At 36.6% G+C, this 17,242-nt stretch overlaps 1 pseudogene; it reads right to left on the reverse strand.

Annotated features, from left to right (window-relative positions):
• Positions 1 to 32: 32 nt before the first annotated feature.
• On the reverse strand, positions 33 to 15,530 carry LOC120212097 (annotated as a pseudogene).
• Between the last annotated feature and the right edge of the window lie 1,712 nt (positions 15,531 to 17,242).

Genomic DNA, 17,242 nt, shown 5'->3' on the forward strand with positions numbered 1-17,242 from the left:
TAAAAGTTTTTATTCTTCAAATTATTTTAATTGAATGCTTTACTTACTCTCATATACATCATCTAGAACTTGTAATACTTGCATGATATTACCCAATGGAATAACAGAGTTTGAGTGGAGATAGGAAACTAAACCAAACCTCCAAAGTTACAGAGAAATTTGCAGCAGTATTGAAGCTTTACATGCCATCAACATCTTTCACAATATTATACAGAATGCAAAGCAGCAAAACTCCTCACCGGTATTTTCTTTTTCTTCGTGATAGGATTCAGCTCTTTCGCCCGTCATTAATATTCGGAAGCGGAGAGGACAACCAAAGGTAGCACAAACCATGGGGTTGCTCTAATGTGTATATTCGGATGAGGATGCGCCAAACATTCGAGATTAGTTGAAAAAATAAGGTGAGTCTAACACGTCTCTTAGATCAAAATCTCCCCTTTCAGGTATGGGGGGAAAACACAACGTTGGGAAAGACTGCTGAAAGCTTTCCAACAACTGAAAAAAGTCGCCAAAAGAATTAAAAATAGAGAGGTGGGAGAAAAACACTTTTCTGCAGCAACTTATTTTATATAAATTCAACGTCAAAGGGGAACAGAAGTTCGAAATTTTCGAAAAATATCAACTTGCGTGTATTTATGAATTATGTAAATCAAACTTATGGTCTTAATCTAGTTATGGCAGAGACTTGTAGATGTAAAATATAAAGTGAAAATTTAAGCCAAATTACCATGCACAAAAGGAAAAAAAATCAGAAACTAAAAAGTGATGACACTTACATTCTCTAATATCGGTTTTTCGTAGAGTTCAACAAATTTTTCTCTTAATATCCTGTTCATTGTATCCACATCACTTGCATGTGTCCAGTACGAATCATGAACTCCTGTAAACAGATGTATATCAGTATAGCAATTTGAAATTGATCATACAAATGACAATGTGAAATACCAAAATACCATGAAATTAACTACAGTACCTGAAAAGGTTAAGCCTGCCTTTTTACAGGCAACCGCAGTCATCATCATATGAGAGCCATCCAGGGAGTGAACAAAATTTGGTGGGAAAGCCGTCCTCTGTCGTTTGACCATTATCTATTACAGAAATGAGTCACCCAGTTTAACATTTGGGCAAACTTCATACTCAATAACATGAAGTGAATGTACAATGTTAAATCGATTGGGGTGAAGATAACAAGGGTATCATGTTATGTTATGGAATTTAAACAGCTGAAAATTGGCATAGCAATTCATGTGGCCAATAAATTTCAGAAATATTGATTAGAGAAACTCATATAATGCAATCTAAATGTTAAATTTATTTGTGCAAGTTAAATTCTAGATCCAATTTTATGCAAAAAAAATATGAGCTGCAAGGTCAACACATAAATTTCAATCTTACTCTAAATCTAAATCAAAGGAACATAATTGGACAAGTAAGCAGCAAGCTCATTGAGCCTGTCCCTTTCAAGAATCAGTATCATAACAGTTGACTTATTATGCATAAATTCCCCTCTAGCCACTACTATGAAAAAAAATGATAAAAGTTAGCCCCATTGCAATAAGAAAAATTGGTTCATATATGATTAAAAAAACAGTGAAGAAGCTCTGACTTACGTCTAACATAATAGAGCAACTTGTACTATTTTGGCACTAAAAATCCAGTGATTCTGGTATTAATCCTTTCGGTCATCAAACCAGGTTGTCTTATAATCTTTGTTTGTGCCGTGTTCAGTGATTCATCAAAGCAAGAGCATGCAGACTTCAGCAAGTAATATCTAAACAAAAATATAAACCGTAAAATCGAGATAGGTTAATAAGTACCTTTTCAGTTTCCCTTTGCAGAGTTAAAACCTGAAGGGAAGTCTTTATCTGCCAATTCCACATAAAGAAGTTAAAATAAGTAGGAGTATCAGTGTTATTATCAGATTCACATCTGTTTTGGTAATAAAGTTATTAGCAGATTCTAAGTTTTCACAGACATAAACGTTAAATTCAAATACTCACAAGATGCCTTCCTAACACTCGGTATGGTTGTACAACAGGAAGTCCAAGTGGATTTGTCCATTTCACAGGTTGATTTTCAGATGCAATGATCTGCTCAAATTCAACATTTTAAGGTAAAAACAATCCAATAAATTTTGAAGTGTATAGCAAATAGAAGATTGGAGAAATATAGGCAGGGAGAAAGGTGCAAGAGGGTCATACACACACCTTTGCACACTCACCAAGCCACCTCATGATATCACGTGCAGCTTGAAACATCTCACCTAAGGCAGTTAACGTTGTCTATTCGACAAATAAATATGATTTTATCATTAAATTAAGAGTGCAGGTGAAAGCATATTTTCTTCTTTTTTTTAATAAGAAAGGGAGGTCTCATTAAAAAACCCCTTCATAACCATCAAAATACAAAAGTATCTCAACGGACATTGGAAGGAGGAAAAGAGTACCACATAATTTTATTACCATTAAAAAAAATCCTCAAATTACAAATTGAAGATAAAGTAGAAGCCCAACATTCCTTACCTTAGCAGCATAACAAGAAGCAATAAAGAGCTCTCTGTCGTCTATAATTACACCACGTTCCTTCAACCTCCTCTTGATTTGATCTCGTGCCCCGATATAAGTTACACCATAAACTGAGGTCATCACTGTTTGCTTCACCAGTTTCCTATCCACCTAGTTAATAAATTTTCCAGGCATTAGAATCAACTATTATACAAACTAGCTTCCGGTAAAGATGACCATAAATTCTGCAAGTTCCCAATACCATACTTTCCTTATGAATGATTATAGTTCACAAGAAAGAAACTAAGTTGCACATTTTTTTGGCAAACTATAATGTTTTTGCAAATATCATACAAGGAGGACATGGAATACCTGGTTAACCAATATTTTAGCAAGAGATGCGTCTGGAAAAACTGCAGGATCCTTTTGTGCATCAATCCGCATGATACTAAGCACTCTACATTCAGAATGAGTTCTTTTGTTATTATATTAAACAAAACAAAGAATATACATAAAATGGAAGGTATAGCATAATCATCCTGCCGAATATCCACCAGTGAATGTGTATCACTGCATTCAATATTAGCTAAACTTTCTTAGCAGTTCTTCATTTTAAGCAATAAAAATGGAATTGAATACAAGAATCTTTTAAGCTGAATAAAACTTAATATAGTTGTTCTCTGATGGTAAGCTGAAATCTATTAGTTAAACTTTCCATCTATTAGTTAAAGGATACCTCTGTTGTTTCCCTTCTCAGAAGTATCATGACTAGAAGTTGCAAAAGAACAATTATTTCAACAGAGTTTATCCACTAGGACACAGCAGCGTAACTAGTTTTCCTCTTCTATTTTTTTCACTTCTTACTGCAGGTGCCCGAGGGGGGATTGCAATCAAGAACTCAGACCAGATGATAAAGATCAAATATCAATCAATCCTTAAAGGTTTTTCTAGAACCATCATAAAAATGGCTTACCTAGCAGCTATTCCCGAGTAAACATCTGCTGGTTTTTCACCTGCAACCAGATTGACTGCAGCTGCTCCCAACTGTAAGTTAATTGTTAAAATCAAAACCATAAGCAGAATTAAAAGATATAATAAATTCAACCATGATTTCTAACTTAAAAAAAGGATACCTCGTCTCTTCCAAGAGCAGCATAGTGTTGTAAACCATTGCAGGAACCATCCTACATTAAGGAAATAAAAAAGCAACAGGTGAGGAATCAGCCTCTAGGCTAAAAAGAGCAAGCAGCAGGTGGAAGTTGAGAGGAAAGAAGAATTGTCACTGTATATAAAAAAGGAAGTAGGATACATTAACCATCAGATGAAATATGAACTCAAAATATTCCTCATTCCAAGCATTTTTTTGAATAATATTACTCAAATTGAAGGGAACATTTTTAGCAAGTCACTAAACAGCCAGTAGAAAAGAACCAAAAATGTTCCACACAGCTTAGGCAACAGAAACCTGGAAAATAATTAAAACCACAGGTACAGTTCTATAGGCATGTGAATGAAACAGTTTGATATTCCATCATATAGCTCAATTATAAATGGTTTGTACTTTGTTCTTTTCTGTTTATTCAAGTCTGCATTTGTATATGTTTGTATGGCAATCAACATATGTACGTCTAAATGGCATATATATATCTATACTGACAACCTACAGATGAACTACTCAATTCATCTAGTTCCTCTAATGAATGATCTGGGCTAATAATTATACAGACAAAATATCTAAGCGTTATGGTTTTTTTTTTGGGGGGGGGGGCAAATGAAGGAACCTGGTGCACAGGTATATGGGAAACAAATGTCTCTGGAGAGGGGCTTCTTAAAGCTTCTGTGAGATCAATGCACACAGCTAAGCACTGAAATGGATCTTCTGCTTTTAACCACCAGCGCCTTCCTTCAAGTGGTCTGTCCGCAGAGTCGAATATATCATCTAGATAATTCTCAGTGAAAACCAATCGACCCTCAAGAGACAGTTTGTCCACCCCACCAGCATATAGATTCGCGAGATGTATTTTCAACCAGTGTAAGCCAGATATTCGAAGAGGGCGACCCTCTGCAAACTCCAAAACACCCTGACAAAGATCTGAACCAAGATGGTTCAAATAGGGGTGCATGGGATATGCACGTCCTCGAAAATCTAGATTGTGTGGGTAGTAAAAACCTTCTTCATCTTTCATTTTCCGAGATACCTGCTCATGGTCTTAAAGAGTTTGGAATAAGTCTGATTTTGTACATGCTAGCAGCATATAAAGGTCAAGAGAACATACAGCAAGTTTAAGCTCTATATAACAACGCTGTGAATGCCTCTCTCTGTTTTCCTTTTTCACAGATTTGACTTTCCACTTCCATTTCTTAAGCAATGCTTCATCCTCAGTATCCGGCTTTTCTGGTAAGGGAACCTGCAATATTTGAGGATTACAATTTCAACTTAATCTCAGGAAATAAATATAACTGGAAACAAAACCACACTAAATTTAACATAATGTGCAATAAGTGGCCAAAAAGTGCTAAGAGTTAAAAAGAAGTGTTCAAAAAAAGAGGTGAAACTATAATAAAAAGGATACAGTAGCTCACATCGTTGCGGTCCACCATATCAGCAAGACGGCCTCCGCTAGTCCATATTCTATCGACAACACTAAGAACCCGCTTATTTATCCTCCATTTGGTATATCCAAGCGTATCCAGAGCCTAGCAGTTAATTACATAAATCAAGTTTTTTTGCAAAAACAGAAGCTAAGCAAATGAAATATGTAAGTGCCATCAACTGAGACAGTGGACAGGTACTGGCATCTCATGGCAGAATAACATAAGGTTAGAGTTCTTATTTTCTTTAAAAATAATAATAATAAACCTCAAAGACTTGTTCTAGCTGGTCCCTAGGGGTTCTCTTGACAGCTTCTTGTTGCTGTTTAGCTCCATGTGTACGCATAATGTAGGAAGGTAAGAACAAGTATGCTCCTCTGTCATAGCTACAAAAGGGAAAAAAGACGGTGGTTGCCCAGGTGGTAATACTAGAAAAAAGAAATGGCCAGTTTTTCAAAATGCTAGAGGTGCGCTCTGTTTAATCCAGTGAAACAAGTCATAGAATCATAGTCTTGTCATGGAATGATGGAAAATTGTTAACTTTGTCGTTTAAAAATGCTCTGAATATATCTTTCGTACATTTGACTTTAACCGGAACACAAAGATTTTTACTCTAATTTGCTAGTCTGAAAAAAAAACCAAAACCGATAGTCTCCAGCAGCAAGAATAGCAACCTCTGGTTCTCCTAGTTCAGTATCCTAAGCCTGTAATTCTGGTTAGTGGTTACAGGCCGCCTCAATCTTATTTGACTTCTCATTAAATACCTCAAATTTTGAATACGTATATGAGTTCCAATTGCATAATACATAACCAGAAAACTGAGAATCAACCTTCTGTATCAGAACCATATATATTTTAGAATTTTTGTTGTATTTTTTCAGAACTTGACAGCTAGCTTTAATGAAAATTATCAAAAACCTCAAACCAAGGGAAAATCAAAATAAAATCTTGAGTCTTTACATGAAAATATGAAACTTTTTTTTTTATAGGAATAGGAGGTCTCAATAACAACCTCCCTCAAAGTTGGCTCTTATGAAGAGACAACTAATTGGAGGAGGAAAAGAGACCTCAATTTATTAATTAACCTGAATTACATAAGATACAAAATGCACTCAAACCCTGAATTACATAAGATACACATTACACTCTAACCCTAAAATACATAAGATACACATTACACTATAACCCTCCTTGATTAAACAGAACATAACTACAATAACAACAGGAATCAAAAAAACCATCAGCCTATCCCTTCCTTAGCTAGCTTGTCCTTAGCAGTAACTAAGGATCCAATTTCTCCTACCATCAAACTAAGAAACACAGGGGCCGAAGAAGGGTTCGAAATCCACTCCATTGTCTTTAAGCAGTCACTCTCTAGAACAAGTCTACCTTTCCCCGCCCATTGAGAACAAAGAAATAAATCAATTCCTTCTTTAATTGCTTTCAACTCAGCAAATAATGGGGGACCAGGTCCCACAGCAGTAGAAAAAGTGATCAGGATAGATCCATATGAATCTTTCATAATTCCTCCAATTCCACCTCTTAAGCCATCAACATTTACTGCCCCATCCACGTTGAATTTAAAAAAATCTGGTGGAGGAGGCAACCAGCATAGATCTTTCTTCTTCTTAATCGGATAAGTAGCACTTCTGTCTGCAAGCGTTGGATCCCCTACCAATAAGTCAGGCAGAATTTTAACTCGAGGAAAATTAGCTACAAACCATTTTACTAGTCTAAATCTAGAAATGAAAAACAGTAAAGCACAATCAAGTTCCCAGTTTTCGAACACCACTGAGTTCCTAGCCTTCCATATAGACCACAAAACAACCCCTGGTATAAACTTCCAAATAGAAGACGATGCCATTAGATAAGACCATGAACACAGTAAAGATAGGGGATCTTTTGGCAAGACTGATGATAAATCCCATAACCTTAGAAATCCATTCCACAGCTCCACTGCAACTGGACAAGAAATGAACAGATGTTGAATTGATTCTTCCTCCTTTAGACATAAAGGACACTGAACATTATCCAAGGGAACCCCTCTTTTTTTCAGCTCCACTCTAACTGCCACTTTATGATGAGATAACTGCCATAAAAATGTTTGAACTCTTGGAGGGACTAGTCCTGACCACACCCATTTACTCCAATGAAAATCCCCTCCAGGTCTGCAAGGTAGAGACAACCTACATGCTTTAACCGAGAACAAACCATCACCTTTCCCTGACCAGGCTAGAAAGTCATCAGCTGATTCAATCAAATAAATATTATCTAACAAAGACATTAACGAAATCCACTGGTCCAGTTCCCAGTCACATAAGTTCCTTCTTAAATGAATATTCCAAACCCAATCACTGTTATCGTAACTACCAAAATCAGCAACATTGCCCCATTTATTAGTAGAAAGAGCAAAAATCCTTGGGAATTGAATTTTCAGTGTTGAGTTATTAACCCAAACATCATTCCAAAAAGCAATTGACCTACCATTCCCCACTTGCAATTCGAATTTGACCTCAAGCACTCTCCAATTGTGTCCTTTTTCTCGTAGTTATTCAATATTCCTCTCCAAATCCACGAATCTTTGTGGGTGACAGCCTTGCTAATTGAAAGAGTTGAATTACTGATATTATGTTTACAACAAATCATATCCTTCCAATGTGAATCTTTCACATTTGCAAACTTCCAAACCCATTTCCCGAGTAGCACTCTATTGATCATACTCAAATCTAAAACACCCAAGCCACCCTTCTCAATAGAGTGACACACCGTACCCCAATTAACCCAATGAATACGCCGCTTTCCTGGACCTTCCCCCATAAAAATTTAGCCATTAAAGAGTTCAGCTTTTGATTAACCTTAGGAGGAATTCTAAAAAGAGATAGGAAGAAAATCTGCAACGAAGATAGCACTGCCTTCACCAAGACCAATCTTCCAGCCATGGATAGTGTTGCAGCTTTCCATCCTGCTAACTTGGAATTAAAGTTCTGGATTACTGGTTCCCACAACAGGTCTGAATTTTTGGTTGAACCAATCGGTAAACCAAGGTAAGTCATAGGAAAAACACCCACCCCACAACTTGCATCAGAAGCCTACTCTTTTAAAGTAACAGCTTCCAAATTAACACCATACAACTTGCTCTTGGAAAGATTAATGTTCAGCCCTGACATAAGACTGAAAATCCTCAACACTCTCCGAATGTTCAGGATCTGCATAGGGGAATCCCTGCAGAACAGAATTAAATCATCTGCAAATTGCAAATGAGTCAGACGGAAGGAATTTTCAACCCCACCAATGCTAAACCCTTCGAACAACCCACGATTCGCAGCCTTAATCAACATTAAATTCAGTAACTCCCCTACTATATTGAACAACAAGGGAGACAAACTGCAGCCCTGCCTTAAGCCTTTGCCCATTTGAAATTCTTCAGTAGGAGAGCCATTGAGAAGAACTGAGATAGAAGCAGATGAGATGTATCGTTCGATCCATGAAATCCACTTATCTCCAAATCCCATGACTTTCAATAACCTCAATAAAATCGGCCATTCCACCGAATCATAAGCTCTATGGAAATCAACCTTAAAAACAACCCCTTTCCTCCCCTTTTTTCTCCAAAAATCAATAGCTTTATTAGCAACAAAAGCACATTCAATAAATTGCCTTCCAGGAATAAAGGCGAACTGTGTTGGGCTTACAATGTCTTTGATAACAGAAACAAGCCTTCTAGATAAAACTTTGGAAATAATTTTATACGGGCTTCCAACTAGGCTTATTGGTCTGTAATCTTCAATACCTTCTGGATTACGAGTCTTAGGGATCAAAGTTATAAAAGCATGATTGACCCCATGCTCTCAATTCCTGCCATTGTAAAAATCGTCAAAGAATTTCATAATTTTATCCTTCAAATTTGGCCAGAATTTCTTGTAAAAACACATCGTAAAACCATCCGGACCCGGTGCTTTGGAACTATCCGAATGAAAAACTGCCTCACACACTTCCTGTTCAGAGAAATTCCTCTCAAGACCCATCTTTTGGACAAGATTCAACTTAGCAAAATTAAGATTTATTTCATCCACCTCTAGAGCTATTTTTTCATTGTAATAAGCCTTGAAATAATCTGAAATACATCTTCTCAACTGCATCAGGTCTGTAATAACATCACCAGCCACCTTCAAAGCTGAAATTTGATTAATTTTTTTCTATTCAATGCACATGAATGAAAAAATTTTGAGTTTCTATCTCCCTCAATATTCCACTTCACTCTTGACTTCTGTGACCAAATACTCTCCTTCCTATGCAAGTGCCACAGCTCCTTTCTCGAAGCACAAAGCTCCTCCCTTTCTTGCCTAGAAATCCCTCCATTCTGAACCTTTAGCTCGATGCTGTTAATTTTGGATTCCAAATCTGAGATATCCTCTTAAATTCCCCCTGTGATTAGAACCTGACCAATTCCTAATAGCTAATTTAGTTCCTTTAAGAAGTGAGAGCAGCCCCCTACAACCGTTATCCATCCTCAAACTTAAGAAAGAATTTTCAACCACCCCAGAAAACCCCTCTTCCTCAAGCAAGTAGTTGAAAAAACAAAAAGGCTTAGGACCCCAATTTTTGCATTCATCCACTAATACCACTGGATTATGGTCTGAGAGGGATTTAGGTAGCAAACTTTGGATTACATCCGGGAAGTGATTTAGAAAAAAGCCACTTAACAGAAATCTGTCCAGCCTTACCCAAGTTGAAACCTCTCTGTTATTGCACCAAGTAAAACTCCCCCTGCTAACCGGTAAGTCTAACAGATTACAGCTTTGTACAAATGACCTAAACAACTCCATAGAATGCCAATTCTGCACAAATCCACATTTTTCCTCAGGAACCAAATAGGCATTAAAATCCCCCCCCAATACATACAGGGAGACTCAGGTTTTGCATAAAACATAAAAACTCCTTGAAGAACTCATCCTTATCAGCCTCAACTGATGGACCATACACATTTAAAATAACACATTCAAAGTTGCTCAACTTGAACTTCCCTGATAATGCCATAAATCTGGTATGTTTATGCTCTGAAATAACCTCGAAAAAATCCTCATTCCAAAGACACCACAAGCCACCTACAGAACCAACAGCAGGAATCGTGCTACTTCCTCTCAGCAAATTAGCACCTAACTTCCTCCTCAAACCACTTCGATAAACATTAAGTTTAGTTTCCTGCAAAAGCAAAATGGACGGTTTTTCTCTGGAAACCAACCTAGCCACAACTCTGATTTTTTCTATTTTCCCAAGCCCCCTAACATTCCAAGTAATAATTTTTAAATTTGAAATTTGATAAAGATATCAAAAACCACCACCAACTAACCAAAAGAAATGATCAGGAATCATTCCGAGACCCCTTGAACTGCATCTTGAAAATCTCATCTTCCAAAGATTGTTGGCCCCCTTTAAAGGAAATTCCAAGCATGTCACAAACCTCCCTAGTAGCATCAGCTTCCATCCTCGCTTCAACAAAATTATGAGAAGGCTGAGACTGGTCTCTGACTTGCTCCAAAGAATCCCTGACCATACTAGTAATCACCCTTCTATAAACTCTGTCATAAAAATCTATCACAACTTCATGATCCGAGCACACACTTCCCGAAAGAGAAGATGCAACTCTAAACCTTCTCTGGTTAATTGATAAAACAGGACATAGAGCTTGACCAGGATTAGCTGAAGAAGCCACATAATCCTTATCTAAGGTCGAGCCCACCAAAATATCACCTGCACTGGTTCCATCTCGTAACGCCGATTGAGCCTCAGGCACACAATCCCCATGGCAAACTCCCTGCCCTCCAGACTGCTCAAAAACCTGGTGGATATCCTGTTCTCCATGACAGAAATCCTCCGCCTCCCTTAAATTAAAACTCCCGTGCCCAGTAGCATCCTCTGCCACTTGCAAAGGAGAAGCTAAACTGGAATTGGGCTGAACACCAATCCTAATTTGATTAAACTCCGGCCCAGGAGAATGAAGATCCCTCGAAAAGGCCAAAGACTCAACTTCCTCCGGCTGGACATTTTCAACTGGAAAATTAGAATTTTCCATACCCTGACCCACGTGATTTTCCACTAGAGAAGTCCTATTTTCTAAAAAGCCTGACAGCCCACAATGTGAAGAAATTTATTTTGACTTACTCGAGGTGGTCTGTCTCCCACTAACTCCAATAATGCCACAATTCTGACCATTATTCAACCAAGAAAAGACTTTAGTCCTAGAATTCTCTGCTGAGTCAATATTAACTGTTGCCGGCCTAGGTACACGGGCCACCACCGAATCTGAAAAATTTGAAAATTTTCCCTCCTTCCTCCTCCCCTGCAACTCTGGAGGAAACACCACAGACTCCATGGCGATCTTAACTACAAACGATCTACCATATGAACAAACAGTAGTTGAATCTGGTACATCAAAAGGACTCTCCACCCTAAGCAAGACTTTTGCCGACAAAAGATCAGATCTGTTCTTAGATTCTTCCTTCAATCAAACAAACCTTCCCCAAAACCCAGAAAGTTTTTCCAAAAAAGCTTCATTCCAGCACAGAAGAGGCAAACCACATAAATCTATCTGACACAGCGCCAAAGGAACTCCCTTCTCATTCAAAACTGGAGCCAACCAATCGAAATACAAAGAAAGCTCATCCTTCTTATTCTCCCAAACATAAGAGAAAACATCAAACGATTTGAACGTGATAATGCAAGCCCTCCATGCGTAACCCCAACTGGACACCTGGACCTCCAAACCCTCAATCTTCAAAGCATCCGCTAACGATTCAAAAAGAAAATCTGATTTCATTATCCCAGATAATGAACGTTTAACCCATTCCGAATTATCTTTCGGAATAAACATCTCCGAACCAATCCTGACTCCACTATCTTTCCTTCTGCTACTCTCCATGTTAGACCCTGAGACATTATCTCTTCTCAAAGAGACATCAGACTGCACAGCCTCCTTATACGATCTGTTATCCCTGAAGCTTTTCAACGACTGAGACTTCCTCCCAGGAAAAAAGTCTTAAACTTTCCAGACTTACTCCCCAACGACCTCTTCGCAACAGCAGCCTCCCTCCTCCTTGCCTTCTGGTACTTAGCAACCCCTACAAAGATTCTTCTCCCATCAAACCACTTCCCATTGACAGAGTGGACTGCTTTCCTCCTACTTTCCTCATCAGCGAACTGAACAAAAGCGAAAGTAGAAGACTTATAATTCGACTTCTCTAAAAAACTTGGAATGAAGATCCTCATAATCTGACCATAAGAGCTAAAGAAATCCCTTAACACACGCCTTGAGATCCTCTTACTAAGATTGTTAATGAACACAGTCCATTCCTCATCGGAGGCAATGGCCTTTCCCAAAGACGCTCTCTCTCTCTCTCTACCTAACGCGCTCATGACTTTTTTTTAAGTTAGATACTCTTATTCGAAGTATCACAACCTGTAATATGATTTCCAGTTGATGGGAATAAATAATGTAGTGAGGATTATTATATGAGTACACGACGGGACAATTGTTCCGACACAGGCGGTGCATCCAATGCTGAGAAAGAAAAGGATAACCCCAAATTCCTACTTGGAAGTCCATGAAAATATGAAACTGAAAACAACATACCCTGTCCACTTGACTGGGGGCACCAACATTGGCATATAAGGAATCACCACGTGCCTTGCCTGTGTAGGAAATAATTAAATAATAGTTTCACACCTTCTGTGAGATATTTGAAAAACAAACTTGTGCATCAAGGTAGCACCTATACTTGGTCCGTAACACAGACAACAATAAAAAGGAGAAAATTGTGGCAACTATTAACCCTTATGTTTTCTATTCTAGTTTTAAGTTCTATATTCTAGATGCTAGTCTAAAAGTCATCCTAAGAAATTTTACATTGATCTAACAACTTAAATAACAAACTGTAATTAATCATCCATAGAAAGGATTATAACCCATCTACTTACAGTTCTCTCAAGCCCTTTGTGAACTAGCGGGTCACATTCAATAACACCGTATCTTCTGCCAGTTTTCCTGCAGGAAGAAACACTCGAAAATAACAATTTAAGGTGATTCCATCAATCTGAAGTTACCATCAGTAGAGAGAGAGAGAGAGAGAGGGTTAACCTATCAAAATATGGAAATTAGTTCTTACTTTTTTTCTTTTACTAAAGTTTTGAAAGAATGCACAAATGCAGGGCGGATATCCGGTGGAGTATCAGCTACTGATCAGTTGGCGGTTGTATATAAGCAGTTTGCATCAATAACTCAATAAGATGGCATCCAACCTAGGAGAAATAACAGAGATCACAATTTTAAAAGACACACTATTAACGGAAGAGTGATGTTTCATTAATTATTACATGAAATTAAATGGACCTTAGCCTTAGCATCCTGGCCCCAGGGTTTTGTGTCGTCCTGCCCCTTCACTATTTGCCTCACTGCCGATAGCTTTTGCTTCCTTATCAAATTGGTCACCTTTTTCCTTAGCCTCTCTTGTTCCATAATTGCAGCACCGGATTCATTTCCTTCATCTTCATCAACCTTTTTTTTCTTTGCTTTCTCCAAGAAATTGTGTATTCTAACCTAACCGTGACAGAAAGGCTTACGAATTAATGTTGGGTTTCAAGGGGAAAAACAAGGGGTTGGCCTGGATTAAGAGAAGCAGGTCCAAGGAATACAACATCATCTAGTGTCATGCAAGTAAAAGATGAAAATAAAGAAAAGAAAAAAATACCACAGACAAATGCAGTGTTGGAGTCCAAGGCACGTAAAACTTGTGGTAACCAGGAAATGAGAGAGAGAGAGAGAATAAGAAATGAAATCATATCTGATAAGGAAAATAATTCAATGAATTGAAAGTCATGCGAAAAGATACAATGCATCAACACAGAATATCCCATTTTTTATATATAAAAAAAGAACTGCAGGATCTTAGTTTGGTATGTCTAATTGGCTTATCTATATAATGGATAATAAAAGAAATTAAAAGAGAGAAAAAAGTTAATGGTATATTTGACTGATAGAAACTTGCCCAGGTTATAAAATGTCGAATAACCCCCAAAAACTTAGGCTATCACAAATTGCAAAAATAAATTGTCAATATATATCAGACGAGAGAACAGGTAGACTTCAAACTCAAAATAAACCAACATCTAAAACCATGCCAAATGATACAAATTTAAACAAACACAATATCAGCACCCCTTCTGTTTGGAGAGAGAGAGAGAGAGAGAGAAAATTTTAAAAGCCAATTGCTTGCAACACCACAATAATTAAGTTTCTTTCACAATTATAACTGAACTATTGTTCAAGTCGTCAGAATCCTTTCAGATTAAGGTTTGTCATTCTAACAACTCATGGTTCAATGAAAAAAAATACATTTTGGATTCTACTTCTTCTCTCAGTGTCTATTACGTCTTTATGAATTTTGCTTTCTATTGTCAATACCTCTAAGATTCGACAGGAAATAAAAAAAAATCAACACATGAATTTGTTCAACTAAACATCAGATGAAACATTTCTTAACACAAGAAACAATAGGCTTTCCATCAACCAAATAGTTTTCAAGTAAAACCAAATAGCATAACATATGAGAACAAATAGAGAGAAAAGTAGCAACCAATTTCACCCACCTCCTGCTCAATGGCATCACCAATCAGGCAAGCCGCCTGCACAACCCTAGCACAGCCATGTTCCCCTCCAGTCATCAGCAGCCCCATCAACTTGTGCATTGTGATGATTGCCGTCATATCAGCTGGCAACTGTTCCAAGTAAGCAGCATTGGCCGCCCTAAGTTTCCCCGACCTATACAACTCTTGCTCCTTAATGATAGCATCACGAAAAGGCTCGAACCAACCAAGAAACAAAGACTTCATATATGGCAAATTGGGTGCCAATTTATGCTCACACATATCCGCCAAAAGTTCCCTATACTCATTTGCAGCTAATTCCCACGCCTCAGTCTCAATCTTCACTTGCCTGCTCTTTAACATCCGGTATTTCTTTTCCCCCGTTCCAGTCTCCGTTATGTGTTGAATTCGACGCCTATTTATATTCTCTTTCCTACGCTCTTTCTTCATTTCATACAACAACTCGTTGATTTCTTCCACAACAGAGACGTCCTCTTCAACATCAGTCGATGAAACCGCCTCGGCAACACTAGCAAATCCATTTGGGCATAATCCTCTGAGTCTGCACCCAATCTCGTTACCTAAAACCTTTCTTCTACCACCCATATAATAAAACCCTGAGTTGGAGCAAAAAGACCCAAACTTTAATTTCTCGGGAAAAAACGAATCCTGTGGAACACCCAGAAAGCTATAAGTTGCAGGAAACGATTGAGAACAACGGGTTCTTGAAATGGCGTGCTTAGCTATGTTTCTCCACATAATTCTGGAAACTCGGAGGGTTTTGGTACAGAGTTGTGGGTTTATTGAAATGAAAGGGAAAAGAGTGATCGAGTTTGTCTATAAGATTAGAATAAATTAATGGGGTTTTGGAGATGGACATCAAAGTACTAAGAAAGAAACCTTGTGTGGGTTTGGGATGGGACAGGTGTTAATACAATCGAAAATAAGTGTGGTAAAAGAATGTTAGGAGAGGAGGAAAATGAATTCATGGATGAAGGAAAGTAGCAGTAGCCGCCTTAAACCCTCCTTAAATCCTTGTGTGATTGTAGTGTTGTGTTGCGCAGTGTTTGTAGCTAAAAGACGCCCAGTGGGCTGTTCCAGTGAAACGGAGTAGAAAGTATTGTAATTTACGAACTTCAGGGTCCCTGGTATGCAAAGAGGAACGCTGATAACGAAACAAACCCAAGTTTTTCCCTATAAGGAAATGAAAATCCAAATAAATATTAAATTACAAATAATTTACATACGATAGCAAAAAAAAATCTCCGAATTATTTATATTAAAAAAAATTAATAAAAATTGCAAATAATCTGTTCGACTAAAAACATTTAAAAAATATTATAAAATGATAATTCAATTTAAAGAAGGGTAAATGATGTTGGTGGCCTTTTATGTTTTTTTGTTTGTTTGATTTTGATCATTAATTTTTTAAAAAAAAAAATTTGATCAATTTTATATATTTGATCAGTCTTATTTTAAGCATTGAGTTATTAACTTTTTTGTTATTTTGCTAATGTGATACGTTAGTATAAATGATTAAATTTTAATTTGACTCTTAAATTTTTGACATAATACTAATTTAACTTTAAATTTTACATAAAATATCATTTTGATCCTTAAATTCAGTCAAAGTTCATGTCGTTTGCCGCCACTCTTCTTGACACCAATAATCATTGATTGTTATCACTAATCATCGCTGATTGTCGCTGTTAATGACTATTAGAAGTCACAATTTTCAATTCACTTCTTTTTAACTTTATGACGAATCTAATGTATGTTTCATTAAAAAATATAACAAATTAAAAATTAAAATGGTAAAAAGGCAACAGATGTCCCTGTACTTTTGAAAAAAATCAATGTGGCTCTCGAATGATTTTTTCACCCAATACGACTCTTTAACATAGAAAAACAAATCCAATATGATCATTTTACCAACGTTTTTCGTTATTGACCGTTATAGTGCTGATGTAACAATTCATGTTGCTGATGTAACAATTTATGATGTTGATGTGACAGTCAATGGTGGTTGCTGACGTTGCAGTTATTTTTTTAAAAAGGTTCATACACTTATTTAATTCTTTTAAAAAATTAAAAAATATCTTAAATTTAAATTTTAAAATATAAAAATATTTAGATATTCAAAAAAATAAATATAAGAATTCTAAAAATAAAAATTAAATTATTCAAAAATTTAAATATATATTATAAAAATAGTAAAAATACTATTTAATTTTTTCTAACAAAAATTAAATATATTTCATAAAAACATATATTATTTATAAATGCATAATGTATTCATGTAATATATAGTCATGTCAAATTATCATTAACACTTATACAAAATATTCTGACTTAATTAGTTAAGATTTATAAATTTTGTATTAAAATATAGATAGAAAATATAACTATTTTTTTTATTGATGTGAGTAACTTACAATATTTTTTAATATTTTGATACAAAATTTGTAAGTTTCGACTAATCAAGGCAAAGTATTTTGTATAAGTAT

The sequence above is a fragment of the Hibiscus syriacus genome, unplaced genomic scaffold, assembly GCF_006381635.1.
Source record: "Hibiscus syriacus cultivar Baekdansim isolate YM2019G1 unplaced genomic scaffold, ASM638163v2 tig00109992_pilon, whole genome shotgun sequence".
Classification (NCBI taxonomy): domain Eukaryota; kingdom Viridiplantae; phylum Streptophyta; class Magnoliopsida; order Malvales; family Malvaceae; genus Hibiscus; species Hibiscus syriacus.